The sequence below is a fragment of the Scyliorhinus canicula genome, chromosome 13, assembly GCF_902713615.1.
Source record: "Scyliorhinus canicula chromosome 13, sScyCan1.1, whole genome shotgun sequence".
Taxonomy (NCBI): Eukaryota; Metazoa; Chordata; class Chondrichthyes; order Carcharhiniformes; family Scyliorhinidae; genus Scyliorhinus; species Scyliorhinus canicula.
The window spans coordinates 80,835,625-80,859,659 of NC_052158.1; the positions used below are offsets into that span (position 1 = coordinate 80,835,625).

Genomic DNA, 24,035 nt, shown 5'->3' on the forward strand with positions numbered 1-24,035 from the left:
TCCACCTAATGTACATCTGGTGTGACGCTCACCAGATTGTACTCCAGAGGCCTGACCACTAAAATTTCCCACTGAGGTGTGTGCATCTGTGCTGATGGAGGGTGGCAATGACAACTGTGATATGACTATTATGGTGGCATCCTTGGAGCTCTACTCCGAGGTATTCTCCTGGGAGGTTGGAGAGGAGGCAGCCTGGGTTGGGCCAGCGCCACTGGCTGGAAAACCCGTGGGAGAGTGGACATGTGATCAGTGGGAGGGATGGGTCAGTCAGTAAGGCAATCACTATTCACATTTGACAGGTCCTTCAGGTAGAGCCGGTGGTTCTTCACCTCTGCTGCATCCGCCAGCCTCCGCATTGGTGACCACCCTGACCTCGGCCAGCCCAGTCAACTCCAAGGCATGCTCCTCAAAGGTGGTGAGGATCCTGATGTCTGGCACACGACATGACGGTTGTGGGAGCACTTTTCCTGAGACACAGAGGGGGCATCGTTACTACATGCATGGTTCACAATGGTGGGAGGGGAGTGTGTGAAGGAGGGATTGGAGGGGGGAATGATGTGGAGGAAAGGTTGGGGGAGGTTGAGGGGGAAGGATGTAGACATTCCCATGGGGGAGGGTGGGGGGTTATGGGAGAGGGGATGGGTGTTGCTGTCTGTTCACTCATGCTGCCCGGTGTAGGTCGTTGACCTTCTTCCTTCACTGGAGGCCTGGTCACACTCTCCAGGCTTACAGCCGCTGCCACCTTGCCCCAGGCAGCACTGGCTGCCCTTTGACTGACCCTCCCAGGCCCTCGGGGAAACAGGACATCCCTCCTGGCCTCCACAGCATCTAGCAACCTTCCAGGTCAGCGTCCCGGAATCCTGGGGTTGGCCTCCTCGGCGCCATTGTTGCAAGCTAGCTGGGGTTGGCTGAGCAAGTGCAGCTTAGCTGCTGCTCGATCTTGTTAGAGGGGGACTGGCGAGTGTTGTGCCGCCGAATCAGTTGAGAGCCTTCATTTGAGCAGTGAGGCCTCGTTAAGTGGACCAACTAACGTTGAGTAGCGTTGCCGGCCTCCCTGGGCCGAGAGCTGGGAAACCCGTGGCAATTTCCGCTCGCTGCCACACTTAGAAATCGTTCCAGAGAATCACGTCCCTCCTGTACTGAAGTATTGAATTCACAAGTCACAGCCATGGTGGGGTGTGTGTGGTTGGGGTGGTGTCCTTACCCTTGGCAACCCTATCTACTAAAGAAATTCTTCAGTCTTGTCATTAGCTGCCAATGCTCAGCGGATGAATGATGAACAGTATCACAGTCATTATCCCATCCAGTTGCATCTTGTCACTCATCTATTCACATGCAGCCACATGGTTGAGCTTTTACCAGGTCCCTCACATTGTCATGCCAGAACAGTGTGATTAAGAGGGAGTAAAGCAGTGGGGCAGTAAGTGGTTGTAGGGCGCAGCAGGCTAACGTGGAGTCACAGCCACAACATACATGGCACCAAGCATTTTTGCAGAGTCATTCTCTCCATCACACCTTTCCGGAAGAAGACCTCGGTGTGGTCAAAGACTGCCTGCTGGACATTGAGCTGACAGAGGTGTCTGCAGTTTGAATGGGGGCCTTTATGGCAACTCGAGTACAATCTTTCGCACCCTGTACCCGAGGGAAGCCAGCTAATTGGGCAAAGGCTGTGGCACTCTGTGTCTAAGACACCAAATCAACAGGGAAATTAACGTACTCCCCCATGCAAGGAAACAGGGAATTAGTTGCAGCCTTAATGGAGCTGTGTGCTGCTGAGTGGGATGCACAGGCTGATCTTCTGCTGAGCCCTGGAAAGAGGACTCAGAGAAAAGAGAAAAGTTTGAGGCATAAAAATTGATAGCCATGATTTACAGCCACTTGCATGGTGTAGGAATCAATAGTGTGTGGCCTGAGTTGCTGCTGGGGGCAGCATACATTTGCCTCCACTTCACAGTTTAATCTCAGGCACTTTTGACACTGGTCATTCGTCATATTGTGGTAGGATGTCCTTGGTCTCTACACCCATCCCCCAGGTTAATACCAGGTTGTCCTGACTCTCCTCCTGCCTGCTGTGCATGGTGTTGCCTCTGCTTCTTGATCTTCGTGCTCTCCCTCTGGCCTGACTGGCTGATACGACATATACAAGTGAGTATTATCCGTCTCATAAAGCAAAATGCACCATTCTCAAGCTTTTGGCACCTGATTATATGAGGCAGTAAGGGCAAATATAACCCTGCCAGGTCCACCATCCCCTCAGAGAGTTAGTATTGTGTCTTTGCCACTTCGGGGGCAGAAAAATCCAAAGGAGTCCCTTCACCTCTTGAGAAAGGTGCAGTGGTTACCCAAAAAAATTCACACGCTCAGAATTGCTCTCAGCAGATCTAACCTGCGCACATTAGTGTTTCACACTCCTACTTCATTACGATCACACAGGAGTGAAGACAGCTGCTGATTTAAATGTGCAACTGCTTCTATAAAACGCACATCCATGAATCATGACCTGCCGCCTATTCTTACTCCTCCAAAAATGGTAGGTGACGTTGGCATGAGTGAAGCTTTCAATTTCCAGACTTGTTAGGTGATCTCTTCTGGTGGGTGAACGCATATGCGAGAGATTTGAGTGAGCTTCAGGTCAAGTGGATGTGACCCCTTTTCACAGTCAAATAGCTGACCCATAATCAACCTCTAGATTCCGAAATGAAGGGTGGCTACTTGACGAAGCTACAGGGGGTCATCCGGCAACTTTGACAATTTTACACAGCACTTTCTTAACATTTTAAATCCTGGCAAAGATCCAGCAGATCAGTTGACTTTTTACTGAAGAAAGATTCACATTTATAAAGCCTTTCATGACCTCAGAATGTCCTTAAGCACTTTATAGAAAAAGTTTATTGGACCTCTTCGTTCATTTTCTGATGCTCGGGGAGAAAGCTCTTTATCCAACCTCCCCATTTCTCTGGTTGTTTGATTGATCTAACTGCAGATGATGTGCACCATTCTGGTACCTGCTTCCCTGGCTATGGCAGGAATGATGATCAGTTGGAATTTATTGATAACCCTTCAACTTGAACAATCCTGTCTGTAAATTGCTGTAAACGTGAGCTGATAATGGGCAATGGGGCATCATGGATTTTAGTGAATGGTGGGACCAACAGTCTATCCTTAAACAATGAGGTGCAAGGATTGAGATAGAAACAGAAGATGACAAATAAGGAAAAAAGGCAATTAGGACAAACAGGTGGAATGAAAAGTGAAAAGAGGGAATTAAGAGAAAAAAGAGACAGAATACATGAAAGATTACTTTTAAAGTTTTTATTTTAAGGACCTCTGGAACTAATTTGCCATCTATAGGAATGATACTCCACAGTTTCAACCATTTCTTATTTGAGTTATATAGAAATGTAACCTCCTCATTCAAAAGGTATTTGTACACTGAACTGTTAATTTTCTGGCCCAGCCTTCCACAGTATATTTCTTTGGCAACTAATGTGTAATTCCAGCAATATCTTGAAATTCACCGGGAGATTGAAAGTGAGCTGCCTGTTGTCACTATGTTAACTGTCCAGTGACTCAAAGCAAGTTTTAATGCATTGAATATCTCTTCCTTGCTGAAGTTGCTAGATTAATTTATTCATTGAAATGACATGCACCATTAAACTCACCATTACTTTGGCAACAATTCTGGCCCATACATTTTCGAGCTTGAGCATACTGGTTTAATCCTTTGGTTCAGATTCTCCCTCCCCACTGTAAGTATTTGATAAACACACTTTCAGTTTGCTTCAGAAGGTCTCGCACAGGGAACTCACAGCCTGTTCTTGTCAGGATAAGTGAACTGACTGAGCAACATGTCAACATACTGTGCAATACAGAAAGTGCTTTGCTGCAGGGTAGTGCATATTATGATGCTAATGGAAGGAGCTCTGAGGTTAGGGATGGGGATGGAGGAATGGGGGTGATGTTTGTTGTGTTATGTAATTTGGAATAACACAAGCTGCCACTTGATGCAGCTTTGAGTAAAAGATGCTCCAGACTTTGAAGTGAGTTCAATGTGTTTTATTGAACTATTAGCACAGTTCTCAATGAGTTTGACTCTCTGCTAATCTAAATGTAGTAACTCAGTCTAACTGAACCAGCCTTGCTCTAAGCCACGTGCTGGGGTGTGATGCTGAGGTTACACCCTGTCTCACTCTGCAGATGTTGGTCTGTGGAAAGAGGCGGGGTGTGAGTGTCTCATCCCTTTTATAGTGATACCACTCCTGAGTGCCCTGACTGCTCATTGGTCGTGTCCTATTCTATGTGTTCATTAGCTGCATGTTTGCATATCATGACAATATTGTGGGAGGAGTTCAATAACAGAGCTTACAAAACCCACCAATTCACAAGTTTTTGCCTTCTTGAACTGAAGGTGAAATCAGAAACCTCATGGTCTGCGTGACCAATGAGCTCTGTGGCTTCTGAAGTTTACTCCTGAGCAACTGGAACTGAATATGTAAACGTGCAAGGAGCGAAAGACAAGTTACAACAGCAATCTGCAGCAGTGATCGACAGTACTTTAGCACAAGGTAATTTTAGTCTTTCACTAGAGTTCCACAGGCACTCTTGATCATTTAATGAAATAAAGTACAGCGTGGAAAGATGACGTCTCCTGTTTCTTAATTCCATGTTTTACTGTATTGCATTACATAATCTTAGTGCCTGGGAAACTCAAATTATACTATAATTTCTGCTCTTCGCCTTCAATTATGACCTTGTTTTCAATACTTACTAAATGTCTTATCTTGACTTTAAGAAGTGAATGTTGTCATGGAGAGCTCTGAAGCATCCTTTACAAAGATGTGGTAAAATCCATGAAACGGATGCATTGACCCAACATATAATTCAGATAATACAGTCAAAAGTGTAGACAGAATGGACTAGTACTCCAGTTACCCCATCCTGCCACAGGTCTGTTCAGTTCATCTTGTACTTTGTACAAACACATTTGCTGCTTAATGAGCCGAACAACGATTTCAAGTTAATAATTTTAGAACTGCTGGCACATTTTTAAAAATGAGTTCATTTATTGTGCTTTTACATTTGACTTGTTCCAATTACCTGTTCAAATTTTATACTTGGCCATGACATTACTGGAAATAACTAATGTACGGGTAGTCTGCACTACTTCACGATGTGTAATGGCAAAAGAAATAATACTTGCAATTTTATATATGATGTCAGAAAGGGGAAAGAAATCATGTGACATTTCTCACTTTTTCTGAAGTCAGTGTGTCACGGTGGCGCTGACGGCTGCACCAGCTAATGGTAAGAAGTGAGTGCCAAAGGATTACACCACCGTTTAAAAAAAAAACACTTTCCTTGCCTGAGAAAATTCTTCGCGCACGGTATTCAAGCGTGTTGGTTGTGTTCCGGTTGCTTTAATTCCCAAGTAACCATTCCTCATGCGTGTGCATGGTGTTGCAAGCTTTTGAATGAAAGCAGCAGTGAGAAGACGAAGAACCCACTACAGCCAAAGACATTCCTGTGCTCCTTCATGTGCAGACGCATGCCGCGGGTGGTTGGTTATGGGGGGGGGGGGGGGGGGGGGGGTAGGGGAGATCAGGAACAATAATGCTGGCTTCTTTGCAGCTCCTTCAACCCTGAAGCTATTGCCCAGGTGTAGCATTAAAGAGTTCACAAGAGCCTTCAACCTCTTCCAGCATTTGTTGCCATGGGGATTCCGGGAGCTTAGAGTCGGAATAGGAATTTTCTAATAATCTGCTTTGAACAATAGCATACCTGAAAGTGAAGGTGCAGTGAGATTTTGAATCAGTCGTAGGTAAAGTTACTGCCACTGAGATTGGCTCTGTCACTTTTCAGTCAGTAATAGATTCTGTTTGCAATGGCAGCTTCCACAAGATTTGATGTGTAGCTCATTTTAATAAACCATTCTGGAATTTTTAGGATACTTGAACTAAAAAGAGAGTTGACATGTTTACAATACTGGGGATAGAGTTTTAACCTGCTGGCTGAATTTAAAACTAGCGTTGTGAGCCCGATAGGACAGCATGGTGGCTCAGTGGTTAGCACAGCTGCCCCACAGCTCTCGGGACCCGGGTTCAATTCCAGCCTCGGGTCACTGTCTATGTGGAGTTTTCACTTTCTCCCCGTGTTGGCGTGGGTTTTCTCCGGGTGCTCTGGTTTCCTCCCACAGTCCAAAGATGTGCAGGTTAGGTGGATTGGTTATGCTAAATTGCCCCTTAGTGTCCAAAAGGTTAGTTGGGGTTTTTGGGTTACGGGGATAGGATGGCGGCGTGGGCTTAAGTAGAGTGTTCTTTCCAAGGGCCGATGCAGACTCGATGGGCTGAATGGCCTCCTCGTCACTGTAATTGTTTTAATTTTATGATTTTGAAGAGTCCATTGGACTCAAAACCTTAAATCTTTTTCTCTCTCCACAGATGCTGCCGAACATGCTGGAGCTTTTCAGCATCTTCTGTTTTTATTTGGGTGTCAGTCACCCATTTTAGAATCAGCCCACTTTTTATTTCAACTGAATGCAATCTGATAAGCAGTCAATCCGCGATGCCTGTTTTACACGCATATTGAAAAGTTTCTCAGCTGTTGTATTGGCTGGGATAAAGAGTCGACTTTGTATTCGATGATGGAAATCATTTTGCACAAGGACAGATCAGGGAATAAAAAAACCCAACCAGGGAAAGATAAAGGCTGCTTGCGATCATTGTGTAAAAGGAGTATTTCTATGGGAGCCATTCTGAGTGAGCTTGTGAACTCCAGTGAGGATTCCATTGACTGAAGGCAGTGAAGCACATCTGCTTCACTTTCCTTGTAATGCAATGTTTTTCTTCTGGGGTCTGTGTAGAAAACCTTTAACTGAGGATTAATTTTCAAAGAAAGGAGGGTGTCAGAGGTTAAGTATGTGCAGCACACAGTGGGCAAGCATTTAGCAATGCAGGTATATTCCCATGGGAATGCTTATAAAAACATTCAAGCTGTAACTTGCTTTTCCTTTTTGAAATGTCTGCTTGCAAACTATATGGTTTGCTTGGTCTTAAAATGCAATGAGTTGTTTTATTTTAAGTAAGCTTTATACATATAGGTAGGTGCCTGGCTCTTTCGTACTTTTTCTTTTGAAGGCAATTCCCGGCTTATGACTAATGGCTAGTTAGGGTATCCTTTTAAGACTGGGTGCCTTTTGAAGTGTGTAAAAGCCTAACTTGATATTGTGGTTCTAATGCCCACAAAAGAGTTTCACTGTAATGGTGGAAATAAGTAGCAGGGATGAAATGACATACGTGGCTCGCACACACAAATCTGACATGATGTTTGGCAGGTGGCACCTTGGTGAATGCATTAATGCGCGTGCACTTCAAGTGCACTGGGAGTTTAGAGAACAGGCAGGTATGATGCTAATTGTGTGCATTGTTGATTTGATGCCATTGTGGAGTTCCACTTACCAATTTTTCATAAGATATATGGATGTGCAGCCATGCAACAATCTGGAATATACAACACAGGGAACAAACAGGCCAGCACAACCAGAGTTCCCTTTGAGATGCCACAAGTGTGGCTGCACTGCTGCGTAGTGCAACTAATGGCCACAAACACAAACTTAAATTATAGCAAACTCTGTTCCAGGTTTCACTCAATGCCTAAACTTAACCTCACAAAGCTGAACGAATGTGAAGCAGCATGAAGAGCCCTCCCCCCATCAGCACTAAAGAAATCATTGATTGCTGACAGGTTGCTGTTCGTTGCTACTGTTTTACACATGTCTGGTGCTTTCCATAGTTGTTTCCAAGTTTGAGATGTCTAAGTGGCGTGGTGTGGCAGCTGCTGAAATACATTTTCATAAATTCAACACTTCCAACAAACTAATTTGGACAGAAAAATAGCACAGTGGTTAGGACTGTTGCTTCACCGCTCCAGGCTCAATTCCCCGCTGGGTCACTGTCTGTGTGCAGTTTGCACTTTCTCCCCGTGTCTGTGTGAGTTTCCTCCGGGTGCTCCGGTTTCCTCCCACAGTCCAAATATGTGCCGGTTTGAGGGAATTGATCATGCAAAATTGCCCTTAGTGTCCAAAAAGGATATGGTAGGGTTACTGAGTTACGGGGATAGAGTGGAGATGGGCAGCACGGTAGCACAGTGGTTAACGCTATGGCTTCACAACGCCAGGGTCCCAGGTTCAATTCCCCGCTGGGTCACTGTCTGTGTGCAGTTTGCACTTTCTCCCCGTTCCATTCCCGGCTTGGGTCACTGTCTGTGCGGAGTCTGCATGTTCTCCCCGTGTCTGCGTGGGTTTCCTCCATGTGCTCCGGTTTCCTCCCACAAGCCCCAAGAGAGAGGGAGGCTGACAACCAGAGCATCAGCTTCCACCACCACCACCTGGAGATGGATGGCAAGCATTCCTTATGAAGGAACAGGCCCCAATGAGAGAGGCAATAAAGGTCGAAATCCAAGTGGCGGTCAAGGTGGCGGTGACAGAGGCGATTGTTACCGTAAAAAAAGTGATCGAAGGATTGGATCAATGAAAGAAGGTGAAAGTGCAAGAAAAAAAACGATCTCTGAATTGGAGAAAGCATCAACAGACCAGAGCGACAGGATCGTCACCTTGGAGGCAGTAGTCAAAAGGTTGGTGACAGCCCAAGGGAACTTACAAGGGAAAGTCAAGGACCAAGAGAAAAGGTCCGATGCCAGAACATTTGAATCATGGGCTTACCAGAGGGGATCGAGGGCAGGGACCCAACGGGCTTCGCCGCACAAATGCTGGGCAACCTAGTGGGGAGAGACAGCTTTCCCAACCCCCCGGAGATCGACAGAGCGCACAGGTCACTCAGGCCAAAACCCATGGCGGGGGAACAACTGAGGGCGGTCATCGCAAATCTACATCAATACCAGGGTCATGAGAGGATCCTGAGGTGGGGGAGACAGACCAAGGCGAGGTATATCAGGACATTGGGGCGAACGTGGCAAAATGCAGGACCGAATTTAATCAGGCAAAATCGGCCCTGTACAAGAAAGGGGTCAGGCAACACAGTAGCACAGTGGTTAGCACTGTTGCTTCACAGCGCCAGGGACCCGGGTTTGATTCCCAGCTTGGATCACTGTGTGGAGTCTGCACGTTCTCCCCGTGTCTGCATGGGTTTCCTATGGGTGCTCTTGTTTCCTCACACAAGTCCTGAAAGACGTGCTTGTTAGATGAATTGGACATTCTGAATTCTCCCTCCGTGTACCCGAACAGGCGCCGGAATGTGGCGACTAGGGGATTTTCACAGTAACTTCATTGCAGTGTTAATGTAAACCTACTTGTGACAATAATAAAAATTATTATTATAAGATTTGGAATGCCGTTCCCAGGCAGAGGCTCTGGGTCACGTTCCAGAACAAGAAGCCTGACTTAAACACCCCGGCGGAGGCAGACGAATTTGTGAAATCAAACGGCCTGAACAAGAGGCAGGCAAGGCATCGATGAAGGCGGAGCAGAGGAGGAAAGAGAAAGAGATATAGACTCTTGGACACATGATATGTTTGCGCGGGAATGTAATGCCTCACTCTGATCATAAAGACCGGGTCACAGGGAAGGGCGAGGGCAGAGGAATGCAGGTACAGGCAGAGGGAGCAGATAGTCAGTGGGCATAGTCAGGGGTAAGATCAGCCCCAGGGGAGGGGCCACCACACTAGCAAGGATAGCTAGCTGTAGCGCACCTTCTTGCAGGGAGCGCCTGTGTGTTTTATGGGGGGGGGGGGAGGGGAGAGGGGGGCGCAGGGAAGGAACACAAAGGGAACACGAAGGGAAGAAACGGTTGGTGTATAGATTGGCTTTGGCAGGTAAGGTGCAAGTTGTGGGAACAAGATGGTGCTGCAAGCAGCCACTTTGGAAGATCCCTAAAAAACAGGAGACCCGTTGCACACAGTTTGGGGACACGTTGGACAAAGAGATGCCCCATAGTGCAGGGGGCCAGCCTGTGGTAAACCACTGAACATACATTACATGTATTATGGTACACTGCCATTGTACTCCAGTTATTACGGTAAATCCCGGCCTGCTGGCTCCACCCAGAAGGCTCTGTATAAAAGTGTATGCTCTCCTGCACTGCCCCCATTCTTGCGTCCAGCTGCAGGAGGCTTTATATCTAGCACTATAAAGCCACAATTGTTCACCATTCGTTGCGTGGTCATTAATGGTACATCAATTTATTGTGCTAGAAATTTGAAGATGAACGTTTTACTCAAGCCGGATCGCCTGGAGCTGAACCCTCACGTAGCTGACGCCACAGCGACTTTCGAGCACTGGCTAGCCTGCTTTGAAGGATATCTTGGAGCATCCACCAAAGTCTTCTCAGACCCACAGAAACTCCAACTACTCTGCGCACGGGTGAGCCCACAAGTCTTCCTCCTCATTCGGGACGCTCCCATCTACACAGAGGTGATAGAACTACTGAAAGGACAGTATATCAGGACTGTAAATCATGTGTTCGCCAGGCACCTCCTGGCCTCGAGACGGCAACTCCCGGGAGAGTCTCAGGACGATTTCCTGCGTACCTTGCAGCTACTTGGCAGAAACTGTAATTGCCAGGCGGTGTCGGCAGCCCAACACGGGCATTAAGTCCAACTACATCCACCAATGATTATTAGAAGGGGGTACACTTGGCCTTACAGAGACAGTACAGCTCGCAAACACCTTAGAAGTGGTCTCCCTCAACCTGGAGTCCTACACCTCCGACCCCTTGGCACCCTCGTGGGCGTCATGGGCCCCGGCATCACCCGACCCGGGTGCACTGCACGCCTGTGCCGCACAGCAGCCAGCTAACTCCGGAGGCACCAAATGCTACTTTTGTGGCCAGAACAAGCACCCCAGACAACGCTGCCCAGCGCGGAGCGCGACCTGCAACAGGTGTGGCAAGAAGGGCCACTTCGTCACCGTTTGCCAGGCCCGATCAGTCGCTGCCATTTCTAGGTCCAGCATCGCTAACGCAACATCCCCCCCATGTGCGATACAGGGGCGCCACCATCTTCGCCGCCCACCACGTGCAGCCTGTTGCCGCTGCCATCTTGGATGTGGCCCGCCATGTGCGCCGCCATCTTTGGCACCATCTTGTAACGCACCCCAGGACCCCTGCTCGCCCAGCTGTACGCTGGCCGCCGATACCTCCATCACCACCGACCGGTCCTCCCACCACCTTCCGCAGCTCGTCTCCGTCACCCTCGACCAGTCTCAGCCTCGCAACCTCACGACGGCTACAACAACCGTCTGGATCAATGGGCACAAGACGACCTACCTCTTCGATTCCGGGAGCACGGAGAGTTTCATACACCCAACTACGGTAAGGTGTTGCTCCCTCCTGGTTCCTCCCGTGACCCAGAAAATCTCCCTGGCCGCCAGATCCCATTCCGTACAGATCCGGGGGTACTGTGTCGCGACCCTCTCGGTACAGGGCGTAGAGTACAGTAACTTCAGACTCTATGTCCTCCCCCATCTCTGTGCTGCCCTGTTACTGGGTCACGACTTCCAGTGCCACCTCCAGAGCCTCACCCTGAAGTTCGGCGGACTCCTGCTCCCCCCTCACCGTCTGTGGCCTCACGACCCTTAAGGTCGATCCACCCTCGCTCTTTGCGAATCTCACCCCCGACTGTAAGCCCGTCGCCACGAGGAGCAGACGGTACAGGACAGGACCTTTATCAGGTCGGAGGTCCAGCGCCTTCTGCGGGAGGAGGTCATTGAGGCCAGTACCAGCTTCTGGAGAGCTCAAGTGGTGGTCGTTAAAACTGGGGAGAAGCATCGGATGATCATCGACTATAGTCAGATAATCATCCGGTACATGCACCTCGATGCGTACCCCCTTCCCCGCATATCTGACATGGTCAACCAGATTGCACAGTATCGAATCTTCTCCACTGTTGACGTGGCGTACCACCAGCTCCCTATCCGCCCGGAGGACCGCCAATACACTGCACTCGAAGCAGATGGCCGCCTCTAACATTTCCTTAGGGTTCCCTTCGGCATCACCAATGGGGTCTAAGTCTTCCAGCGAGAGTTGGACCGAATGGTTGACCAGTATGGGCTGCGGACCACGTTCCCGTATCTGGATAACGTCACCATCTGCGGCCACGACCAGCAGGACCACAACGCGAATCTCCAGAAATTCCTCCATACCGCTAAACTCCTTAACCTTACCTATAATAAGGAAAAATGCATTTTACGCACAACCCGCCTAGCCATTCTTGGGACGCGGGGATGAATCGGTTCCTCGATGGGCTGGACATACCAGTCGTGGGGGACAATAGGTGAGGGGAGTTGGAAGCACGAATAGGACTGGAAGAGATTATGGAGAGCATCAGCTCCATGCAGGCGGGGAAGCTGCCGGGACTCGATGGGTACCCGGTGGAGTTCGACAAAAGATTTGCCCCAAACCTGGCCCCACACCTACGGGAAATGTCACCTAACAAGCTAGCAAGGGACACCCTACCTCCAATGCTAAAACAGGCCATGATTTTGCTGATATCCAAAAAAGATAAAGACCAGACGGAATGCGGATCATATAGACACATTCTGCTGCTCAATGTGGCCGCGAAGATACTCGGGAAAGTTCTGGCTAAGAGACCGGATAACTGCGTACCAGAGGTGGTTGCAGAGGACCAGACGCCCTTTGTCAATAGTAGACAGCTAACTGCGGCCAACAGGGAACTGCTAAATGTAATAATGACCCCATTCGGAGAGAGAACACCAAAGGTGATCGTCTCCCTAGATGCAGACAAGGCCGTCGACCGAGTCAAATGGAAGTAATTGAGGTACTGGAGCGGTTTGGGCTAGGGACGGGGTTCACCTCGTTGGTGAAACTGCTGTACAACACCCACAAGGCGAGCATTTAGACCGACACTCGATTCCCGGCTTGGGTTGCTGTCTCTATGGAGTCTGCACCTTCTCCCCGTGCCTGCGTGGGTTTCCTCTAGGTGCTCCGGTTTCCTCCCACAGTCCAAAGATGTGCAGGTTAGGAGAATTGACCATGCCAAATTGCCCTGAGTGTCCAAAAAGGTTAGGTGCGGTTACTGGGAAGGGTGGAGATGTGGGATTAAGTAGGGTGCTCTTTCCAAGGGCCGTGCAGACCTGATGGGCCAAATGGCCTCCTTCTGCACTGTAAATTTCATGAATTCAATGAACACCACCAGCTCTGAATACTTCCAGCTGCACAGAGGCACAAAGCAGTGATACCCACTATCCCTGCACTTTTTCACCCTGGTAATCGAAACCCTGCCAATTGCCCTGCAGGATGCGAAGGAATGGAAGGGCATCGGAAGAGTAGGCTGAGAGCACAGAGTCTCACTCTATGCGGATGGCCTGCTCCTCTACATCTCAGACCTACAGAATGGTCTGAAAGTAAACATGAAGCTCCTGGAAGTGTTTTAGGCCTTCTCGGGTTAGGAACTTAACCTGGGCAATAGTGAGGCATTCCCAGTGAACCCAAGCGGGGGAGGGACAGAGCTGGGAGGTCTACCATTCAAACTAGCCCAAAGCAAATTCCGCTACCTCGGGATCCAGATAGCCCATGACTGGACACAGATCCACAAGTGGAACCTGACCAGTCTGGCGGAGGAAGTAAAAAAGGACTTAGAGAGGTGGGATGCAATCCTGCTCTCCCTGGCAGCGAGGGTGCAGGTGATCAAGGTGAACGTGCTACCAAGGGGCGGGATTCTGTGATCTTGAGGCTAAGTGTTGATGCCTTCGGAAACGTCATCGTGTTTCTCGACGGCATCAACACGGCCTTAGGATCAGCAATTCTGGCCCCTACAGGGGGCCAGCATGGCACTGGAGTGGTTCATGCTGCTTCAACCGCTGATCCCGGCATCAAATAGGTGCCGCAGGATCCGCGCATGCTCAGTGGCTTCCTTCAATGCGCCCGCCCCGACGCAACATGGCGCAGGACTACAGGGGCTGGCGCGGAAGAAACAAGGCCCCCAGCCAGAGAGGCCTGCCAGATGACGGGCCAGGCCACATCAGAGACCACCTCCGGGGTCAGACACCCCCTCCCCCACCCCCCCACAGGTGGCCCCCTGACCCTTCATCGCCGAGTTCCCGCCGGCTGAGAGCAGGTGTGGACGGCGCCGGCGGGACTCGGCTTTTTTACGACGGCCACTTGGCCCGCGACCAGCGCCTCGCCAACCATGCCGGCATCAAAATCGCGTGCCGGCATCGGGGCGCCATGGCACAATTAGCGCCGGTTGCAGGGATTCTCTGGCCCGGCCCCAGGTTGAGAGAATCCTGCCCAAGGTTTCTTGTCCTGTTCAGATCCATACCAAACTTCATCCCCAAAGATTTTTTCTAAGGGATAGATAAAATGATCATGGCGTTTGTGTGGCGGGGAAAGAACCCAAGGATCCCCAAGTCAACACTTCAAAGGAGGAAAAATATGGGTGGCCTGGCCTACCGAACCTGCAATACTACCTCAGGGCAGCCACAACCGGGAGGGTGAGGGGATGGATACGAGAACCCAACATGGAATGGGTGAGGCTGGAGGAGTCCTCCTGCAAAGGAACAACCCTCCGATCCCTTGCCGCGGCAGCACTCCCATCTCCACTTACCCTCCTCCTCCCCCGGCAAAATGCACATTCTGCTCAGTGGTGGTATCCACATTGAGGACATGGAACCAAATGAGGCAGCATTTTGGTCTAACCGGGATATCATCCATGGCCCCCATTTGTGGTAACCACAAATTCCTACCAGCCATACTCGACACCACCTTTAAAAAATGGAGTCAGGACGGCAGTGATGGAACCATCAATTCTACGGACACGTGCTTGTAGGATTAGAATAGCGGTTTTAATATACTTACAACAGAGCCAGCCTGTTAGCCGTTGAACTTTCGATGAACTGGCTGGCTGGCCCTGTGGCACGGATCTTTATACAGCAGCTCCAGGGGGAGGAGTTCTGGGTGGAGCCAAGGGGGGAGCCCAGTACAAACTCTCGAGTACTCCCAGAGCTACTCCCCCTGGTGATCAGGTAGTACAACTGCACTTACAATATCGGTACATATATGCAATGGGAACTGAGTGACATTGGTAACTTATAACACCGTGTGAATCTCATTCAGCACAGGCGGTATGCCAGCGGTCAGGGACTTTTATAGAGGGGACAGACTCACGACCCTGGACGAACTAACGGAAGAACTGGAGCTACCGACGAGACAGGAACTCCAGCACCTTCAAACCAAAAACTTCCTCCTCAAGGAGACAATGAGGTACCCGAGGGCCCTGAAAGACACTTTACTGGAGGAGCTAATGATGCGCAATCAATAACAACAGAAATGAAGGAGTAGTCCGAACCGAAGGCTTTAATCTACAAGATGTTTCCCCAGCAGCTCGAGTACAGAAAGAACGATGGCTGCTGGGAAACACGGGTTCTTATACCCCGCCTCATTGGGCGGAGCTGCCTTCGTCTTGACCAATCAGAAAGCAGCACTTGGGCCAATGAGCAGCGAGCCTTCTCCACCAATAGCAGCTCACACTCCCAGGTACCGTAGTACCTCTAGTCATACTACCACAGCTAATAAACACGGACAGTAAGGAGAGGGGAACTGTGGGGACATCTATGGACAACTTCTGGAAAGGGCAAGGCCACCACTGGAAGGAACTAGACAAAACAAGGAGGACGAACTCAGGATGGGAGTGGGTTGGGGACTCTGGAGCGAAGCACTAAGTAGGGCCAAACTCCACCTACTCCTGTGCAAGGTTACGACTCAGGCAGTTTAAAATGGTGCACAGAGCTCACCTAATCAGAACCCGAATGTGGAGGATAAATGTGAACGGTGCCAGGGAGGCCCAGCCAACCACGCCCACATGTTCTGTGCCTGCCCCTGTCTTGTCGGGTCTGGACAGCCTTCTTTGAGGCGATGTCCAAGGTTCTGGGGGTGAGGATGGGACTATGCCTAAGAGTGGCAGTTTTCAGGATATCGGATCAGCCAGAACTATTCATGATGAAGAGGGCGGCACCATGGCTTTTGCTTCCTTAATCGCTTGCCGGAGAATCCTGCTCAGCTGGCGATCAGCAGCACCACCCACAACTGTAGATGGGCTGGCAGACCTGTTTGAATTTCTCCACCTGGAGAAGATCAAGCACAACATCCAAGGGCCGGGGGCTTCCACAAAGTGTGGAGGCTATTCATCAGCCTGTTCCAAGACCTGGTCGAGGCCAATAGTGACTATATATGACCAATAGAGAGGGGGGAAGGGGGGACTAAGTAGAGCAAACAAGAGCACACACAATGGAGAGGAGCAGAAGGGGGAAGGGGAGGGGAAGCAAGGAGAGAACTCAGGAGAGTCACAGAGAAAAAAAGGGGGGAAAAAGGTGGAGGGGAGGGGGGAAAGAAGTCCTCCCTCAACCGAACCACAAAGACGATAGGAACCACAGATGAGAGGAGCAGAGCACAGTAATACCATACCCAGGGCGAACGGTGGTGCCAGGAAAGAGCTAGATGCCAACGGGAGGGGGAGGAGGGATGCAAGGAGGGGGGGGGCGGGGGGGGGGGGGGGGGGGCAGACGGAGAGAATGTATGTAAAATTTGTAAATAAGAAACATCATACCTTGTAAATATCAGCTGCACTATATGTTAAACTCTCACACTGTAAAAATTGGAAAATGCCAATAACAATATTCTAAAAAAAGTAAATTCCACCCTTTGTGGACGGGATGACTTTTTGATAAATCTGCATATTAAAGCAAGACAGTTAGTCTCACTTTAATGTCTAGATTCCCGAGGTACCTGCGGCTTTGGGATTTATCTCCTTCACCTCAGGGACCTTGGGTAAGTGCTGTTTGGTACTCCATAAACGGGGACCCCATGTGGGGCTATCTCAGAGGATTGAAGGCCCACCGCTGCATGCCCTTTGAATGGCAGCCTGGCACTGCCAAGGTTCCCAGATGGCACTGCCAGCTGACATGGGCATTGCCAGGTTGGTGGTGCCAAGCTGGCATTTGTTAAACCACCTCGGTGGTGCATTCCTTGCTTCGGCCCCTTGTGTGCCAGGAAACGCATGGTTAAACGCACTCGCTATAGGACTTTGTTCCCAATTAGTTGAATTGCGTCCATTCAAACACTGCAGACATAAATGCTGCAGACATGGTAGAAATACACCACATAAGCAATTGGTTAAATAGCCTTAGCCGATCTTTTTAAACATTTTAAACCTCCCTCCTCCCTTCTAAGCCAGTAACACAGAGGCTGTCAGCACAATAATACTGCAGTAACACCTGATGCCTGTTACAGCCAGGCAGACTAATGGCATTAGTTGGGTATGCTGTCTGGAAAATTGCACATCACTTTCGGAAAATTGTTCAGAGGTCTAGAGCTCATTCCTGAAGGTGGGGATCATAGCACAACAGCTGAGTGGAAGATCCAGACTAATACCTATTACTCAACATTTGGATGCAGCTACACTTCCATAATAGATCTTGAGGCGCTGTGAAATTGTTTCCGCTATTCAGTGACTCAATTGGACCAGTGTAACTCTGGATTGAAGTAGGAGGAATGAAGCCTTATATTTGATGGTTGGCATTCACCAGCCATTGGGATCCTCTTTTCCTACCGCCGGCGTTGCCCGCCCACCTGCGGGTTTGCAGGTGGTGGTATAATCTATTCCCTTGGTTACTGAGCAGACAGCAGAATATAAAATAAACAGACAATTCTGAAAAGGTTTGTGGAATTTTTTTGAAGGCAGTTAGAACATTATGTAGTCTGATTGTGCCTGAGATAAGCTTGGTTAGTCATGTACATCGTGCTAATATTAATATTTAGCCTGGAACATGCGTGAGAGTTGACGCTATGAGGGTGTTAGAGTTTGAGTGTGGCTGAAGTGATGTCAAGCACTGTCGCAGCTATTTAAAGGAAAGTGGCTATTTAATGGTAAGGGACCAAGGCTGGAATTTAAAAATGATCTTTTGACAAAAGGTAAATATTTGGCTTAAAAATAATTGAGGTAACATAAATTTGCTTGTCTGAGGTATTTCGAGCATATCTGTAATATTTTAACGTATGTGTGAATATATTGTCCAACTTTCCTCATCTCCAGCAAAGAAACCCCAATAAAGGGTGGACTCTGTAAGCCATTAACTGGTAGGTAAGATAAAGGGCTGGAATCTCCACTGCCCGCCGCAGGTACCGGAGCTCCCAATGTGTCAGAGAATCCCATGTTGGGGAAAAACGGGATGACCCACTTGCAAGGGCTGGACACCGGATTCGCCATGCCTCCATGATGCTCCGTCGCTCTGGGCCGGGATTCATGTGGGCATGAACTGGTGCAAGTATTTAGTAGCATGGGCCTGATGTGTGCCAATCCTGCTCCAATGGTGGCTTCAATGGAAATTCCCATTCACAGTGGTGTGAACTGAGAATCCCGCAGCCAGCGAATGGCGTGCCACCTTCCACCATCAGAAAACACGCAGCCGGGTGACCGCTTCTGCGTTTTTGAGACAAAAGTGCAGTAGCAGGCGGCTATGGGGCCTGTTTCACACTGCCCAGAATGGTGGGATCCCATGCTAGATTCTGCACTTGAACCCTCATTAATTATGCACAGGCGAGTTTCCCTTCAAATCTCCAGGCAGGTGATTCATCCACCTACATTCACCTGTCAGGTTTGAAGTTCCTGATGCTCTATTTAAATACCACTCCATTAAACTCATGTCACTCTCTCCAGCCCACCTTTCCTCATGAGGCCGTACACAATGCCCCAATCTCAGAGGCAAAAGGCTAGTAGCCTCAAGAAGTCTGTACCTCGATTTGACCATCTTCCCCCCCCGCCGAGCCGGAGAGCTGTGAGGTGCCCATGTCCCATGTAGATCTCTACCCAGCACATTCTCTTCCATAAACAATATGGTATCCCTTTGACCTGCGTTTTTGTGTGTGCTTCCTGTAGCGATGCCAGTGTCCAGCTTCCCTCCCCTCAGTCTTTCTTGCCTTCCATTGTTCGTCATCATCAGCCACCTCCTTTCACCTCTTCCTCCAATCGTCTCTCCTCAGCCTTTCACCCGACGCCCTTACAGGCATTCATAGAAGCTTAGAATCGTTAGAGTGCAGAAGGATCCTATTCAGCCCATCAAATCTGCACCAAGCCTTCAAAGGAGCACTCTTCCTGCTGAAGATCAATTCCCCTACCCAAACACCCCCCCCCCCCCCCCCCCCCCCACCTCCCCCATACCCATTACCCCATCTAATCTGCACATCCCTGGACACTAAGGAGCAATTTTAGCATGGCCAATCCACATAACCTGCGCATCTTTGGTCCATGGGAAAAAACTCCGGAGCACCAGGAGGAAACCCACGCAGAGTATGTGCAAACTCCACACAGACAGTCACTTAACGTAGGTCCCTGGCACTGTGAGGCAGCAGTGCTAACCACTGTATCACCGTGCTGCATTGGTTGTGATTGCAAGGGCTAGGCCACTGAGCACTTACTTTCAGTCATGGGTCCTATAATAGTCATCTCCCTTAGATTTCAGCATGAGAGGGAGATGATTAGAGACAGCAAGTAAGAAGATGAGCTCCTTATTGAAGGAGAAGTATGGGGAGAAGGTCTCTCAGCAGGAAGCCTTTGCTAAAATTCCTGTAGAGACCAATAACTTTTAACAAGAAATAAGAACTCAATGACTGACTTAAAGTAATTATATGACAAGGTTTCAATAATTAAAACATTCACTGGAACAAATTAAAAATCACCATTAACTGAACATCACTTAGTCAGCAACTAATACTCTAAACCATAGAAAATAATCATAATAGTTTCTTGATTTTACCAATAACCCCTGACCACAGTTAAGCACACATCCCGTAAATTAAAAAAAGGCATTTGTACATTACGTGTCACATTCCGCAGAATTATAGGACAGGATTTTCCAGCGTTGCCCACCACTGGGATCGTCCAGTCCTGCTGAAGATCAATGGACTTTCGACTAGCTGTCATAGCCACATGGAAAATCTCAGCCATAGTCTTTACAGAAACTAGCCCAAAGTTACTCTCTGCTCCCAATGGAAAATTATTCCTGTTTCACTGAGTTGGAAGTCAGAAGTAATTTCCTTCAGTCTTCTGAGAATCCAGAACAAACTTCCACCAGTAATACCCACTCCAGCGATCCTTCTCCCGGACATGCCAGGGATAATCTTCCATGGACTCCATCTTTTCAACCAGAGTATAGGTCCCCACCTCTATTCTGCCTGGTAGCTATCATGGAACAGTTATTTCTCCTGATGTCTACAATGGTTGTAATTCCCCCTCCCCCCCCCCCCGCAGCCCCCCCCCCTCCGCAGCCCCCCCCCGCACCCCTTCCCCCCCCCCCCCCCCCCCCCCCCGCACCCCCTCCCCCCCCCCCCCCCCCCCTCTCTCTCCAGGGTTTTTAAATCAGACTGCCTGACAACTTGTAAAGCTACCCATGGCAATGCCAGCTGCTTTGTCCTTTGTTTTTAGATGTTAAACCTGGCACATGAATTTCAATAACACTTGGCTTGCGCCCACTGTCCTCTTGGTAACCATGTCAGACAGGCTGATAATCAGATAGAATAAGAAGCAAGTTAGATGCCCTTTTCGTTATTTAATTTTGCCTTAAATTAAGGAGACAGTTTAAAACATATCTAGTCATAAAATCTTATTTACTTGGGGTCTTTCAGGAACATGTCTCTTCCTCTCATCTAAGCCAGGAGCACTGATTATATCATCTATGATTCAAGCTCAAGAAACTCTGCCACTCTTAGAACCACACATGTAACATTGGTGGAAATGGAGGATGGTGCTACCTGTGACTGTGGAGGTGGCTGTGGTCCTAAATGTCTTGGCTTGAGCAGACGCTTGTGTCCAACATCTCCCAGTTTAATGTCCACAGCTGCATTAGAGAGGTGGCGGATGTTCTTTGTGGCAGGAGCTTAATCCATCCTCCCTGAACAGTGAAAAGTAGGCAGTGTCTATGGGTCTTTGCTAGGACAGTGGGATTCCTCATGGTACAGGATTCCATGGACTGCAGACATATTGCTTTGCAGGCGCTGCATCTCGATACTGAGATGTACTGCAACGGTAAAGACCAGCACTTGCAGAAAGTGCAGCTGGTATGTGACCATGCCCAGGACATCATTTTGGTGAATGCCTGCTATTATGGTGTGCTCATGCCTCAGTAGTCTACTATTCCAACAATCTTTCAGTCACAAAACCAGAAAATGGTTTCTGGGTGAAAAGTGCTATATGTTTTGTCATAATATACATCAGTATATCATGGTGCAGACACACACACTGATGGACATATAGTAGGACCAATCAACATGCATAACACCGCAGCCAATCACCAGTTAGATCACACTCACTATAAAGACAGAGGGCATCAGTTTTCCCACTCATTCGGGATGCAGCCTTTCAGAAGTACAGAGTTTACAGCTTACAGCACAGACCCTCACCATGTGCTGAGTGATCAGACTGGTTAGGATAGGCACAGGTCTTTAGTTAATCTAACATCGTGTTAAACCACAGTAAGAGTATGTTCAACAGTTGATAGTTTAATAAAATAGTGTTATACTATTTTAAGTGTTGGTGGCCTGTATGTGTTCCACGGATCCAGAGCACCCAACACATCATGGTACCAGTAGTTGAGGGATGTTAGAACTTCTTGGACCTACCTACAAGTGATCTGCCTTCCACCAGTCTACAGCCATCCTGCAACATGGGCAGCGTCCGCCCGCCGCCGCCGCTCCGCATCACTGGCAGCCTAGGGTCCAACTGGAAGATCTTCAAACAACGATTCCAGCTCCACCTCGAAGCTACAGACCTGGAAACTGCTTCAGATGCCAGGAAGATTGCTCTCTTCCTCTCCACGGCAGGGATCACGCCATCCACATCTTTATTTCTCTCACCTTCGCCAATGGTGAAGATAAATCTAAATTCAAGACGGTCCTCCTCAAGTTTCACAGTCACTGCGACGTTGAGGTGAATGAAAGTTTTGAGCGCTATAACTTCCAACAGCGTTTTCAGGGTAAGGATGAACCTTTCCAGTCCTTTCTCACCCACCTCCGCATCCTTGCGCAGTCCATAACTAGGGGTCCACCTCCGACTCCCTGATACGCGACCAGATCGTTTTCGGTGTTCAGTAGGACCCCCTTCGCCAGCAGCTCCTCAAGGTCAAGCAGCTCACCCTAGCGATTGCCATCGAGACCTGCGTGCTCCATGAACATGCCACTAGTCGGTATTCCCACATCCAAGCGGCTGAAAAGGCACGGCAAGCTCCCAACGAGGCAGAACGCGTCCAAGCAATCAAACAACTCCAACCTCAGCCTGGATGAGGGCGGCCATTTCGCGTGCTTTTCACGGACTCCCACGCTAGGGCACACCGAACGAGGGGACGGCGACGCCGATGAACGTAATGCGCACCACGCATGATCGCACTGCGCATGCGCGGTGGCGCAACAAATGCACTGACGCAAAGGCGTGCGGCAACTGTGGCTCCGCCCATTTAAAGCAGCAGTGTCCTGCCAAATTCGACGATGCCTGCAATGTGGCAAACTTGGCCACTATGCTGCTTTATGCAGATCAACTCAACATGCCAGCTTTCGCCGCTCCAGCCAGCCTCGCAGGGATGTCCGGGCCATTCAACCCACAGTCACCGAGTCTGATTCAGACCTGTCCCCTGATTTTGACACCGAGGACCCAAAGGCGCCTTTTCAAGTTGGCATCATAACAAAAAACAGGGTGACCCCGAAGCACAGAATCCAGCCTCTACCGATACACAGCATCGATCCGGATGATGAGTGGTGTGCCACCCTTACGGTCAACCGGTCCCAAATACGATTCCGCCTGGACACCGGTGCCTCCGCCAATCTCATTGCGTGGTCTGACCTCCAAAGACTTTGTGTCAAACCAGCCATCCTGCCATCAGCATGCCAACTACTAGATTACAATGGCAATGCCATTACTGCCAGCGGCTCATGCCAACTGGAAGTGACGCACCGGTCAGACAAAGCCATCTTTCCTTTGAAATCGTAGGTTCCTCGAAAGCCTCCCTGCTTGGCGTGCAGGCATGCAAGCTATTGAACCTAGTTCAGAGGGTTCACTCTCTCGCTCCTGCTGATGCGTCTGCCTTTCCGGACACCAGCTTAAGGGCGCAACTCGACGCCATTAATCGCAATATCATGAGGGAGCACCATCCAATTCCCAAGCGCGAAGGGCTCACATGTGAAATGGCTCATGCCAAGCTCTTTACGAAACTCGACGCCTCAAAAGGATTCTGGCAAATCCAGCTTGATGAATCTAGCAGGAAACTCTGCATGTTCCATACCCACTTTGGAAGATATTGGGCGGAATTCTCCGCTCCTCACGCCGGGGGGGAGAATCGGGGGAGGTGCGAGAGCGGACCTCCCGCGATTCTCCCACACCACCCCAAAATGGCGTGTCTCGTTTTTCATGGCGACCCGCGGTTCTCCGACCCAGATGGGCCGAGCGGCTTGCCGTTCGCGACCGCTTCACAATGGCGGCAACCACACCTGGTCGCTGCCGTCGTGAACACGGCATGAGATGCCCGTTTGCGGCTTGTGGGGGGCCTAGAGGGGACTGAGCACCATGACCGTGCTCAGGAGGGGACAGGCCCGCGATTTGTGCCCACCGATCATCGGGCCGGCGTTTCAATGGGACGCTCTCTTTCCCCTTCGCCGCCCCGCAAGATCAAGCTGCCACACCTGCGCATGCGCGGCTGACATCATTAGGCGCGTCAGCTGCGTCATTCTCGGCGCGCTGGGCCTTGACGCCTAGCACCCCAGTGGGGGGAGAATAGGGGGCCAGGAGAGGCCTTCGATGCAGTCGTGAACCTCCCCGGGTTTCACGACGGCGTCGGGCCTTTGGGAGAATTCCGCCCATTGCTACAACTGGATGCCATTTGGGATCATCTCGGTGTCAGAAGTGTTTCATCGGATCATGGAACAAATGATGGAAGGGATTGAAGGTGTTCACATCTATGTCGATGACATGATCATCTGGTCCACCACCCCACAGGAGCACGTTAATCGCCTCCAGCGCGTCTTCAGACG

General features: G+C 49.6%; 1 protein-coding gene across 1 annotated transcript in view; it reads left to right on the forward strand.

Annotated features, from left to right (window-relative positions):
* Nucleotides 1-4,416: 4,416 nt before the first annotated feature.
* LOC119975899 (beta-galactoside alpha-2,6-sialyltransferase 1-like) overlaps nt 4,417-24,035 on the forward strand; it is a 165,706-nt gene continuing 146,087 nt past the window's right edge. The window contains exon 1 of the mRNA XM_038815830.1: nt 4,417-4,565. The gene's annotated coding sequence lies outside the window, so the exon portion shown is untranslated. The remainder of the gene's footprint in view (nt 4,566-24,035) is intronic.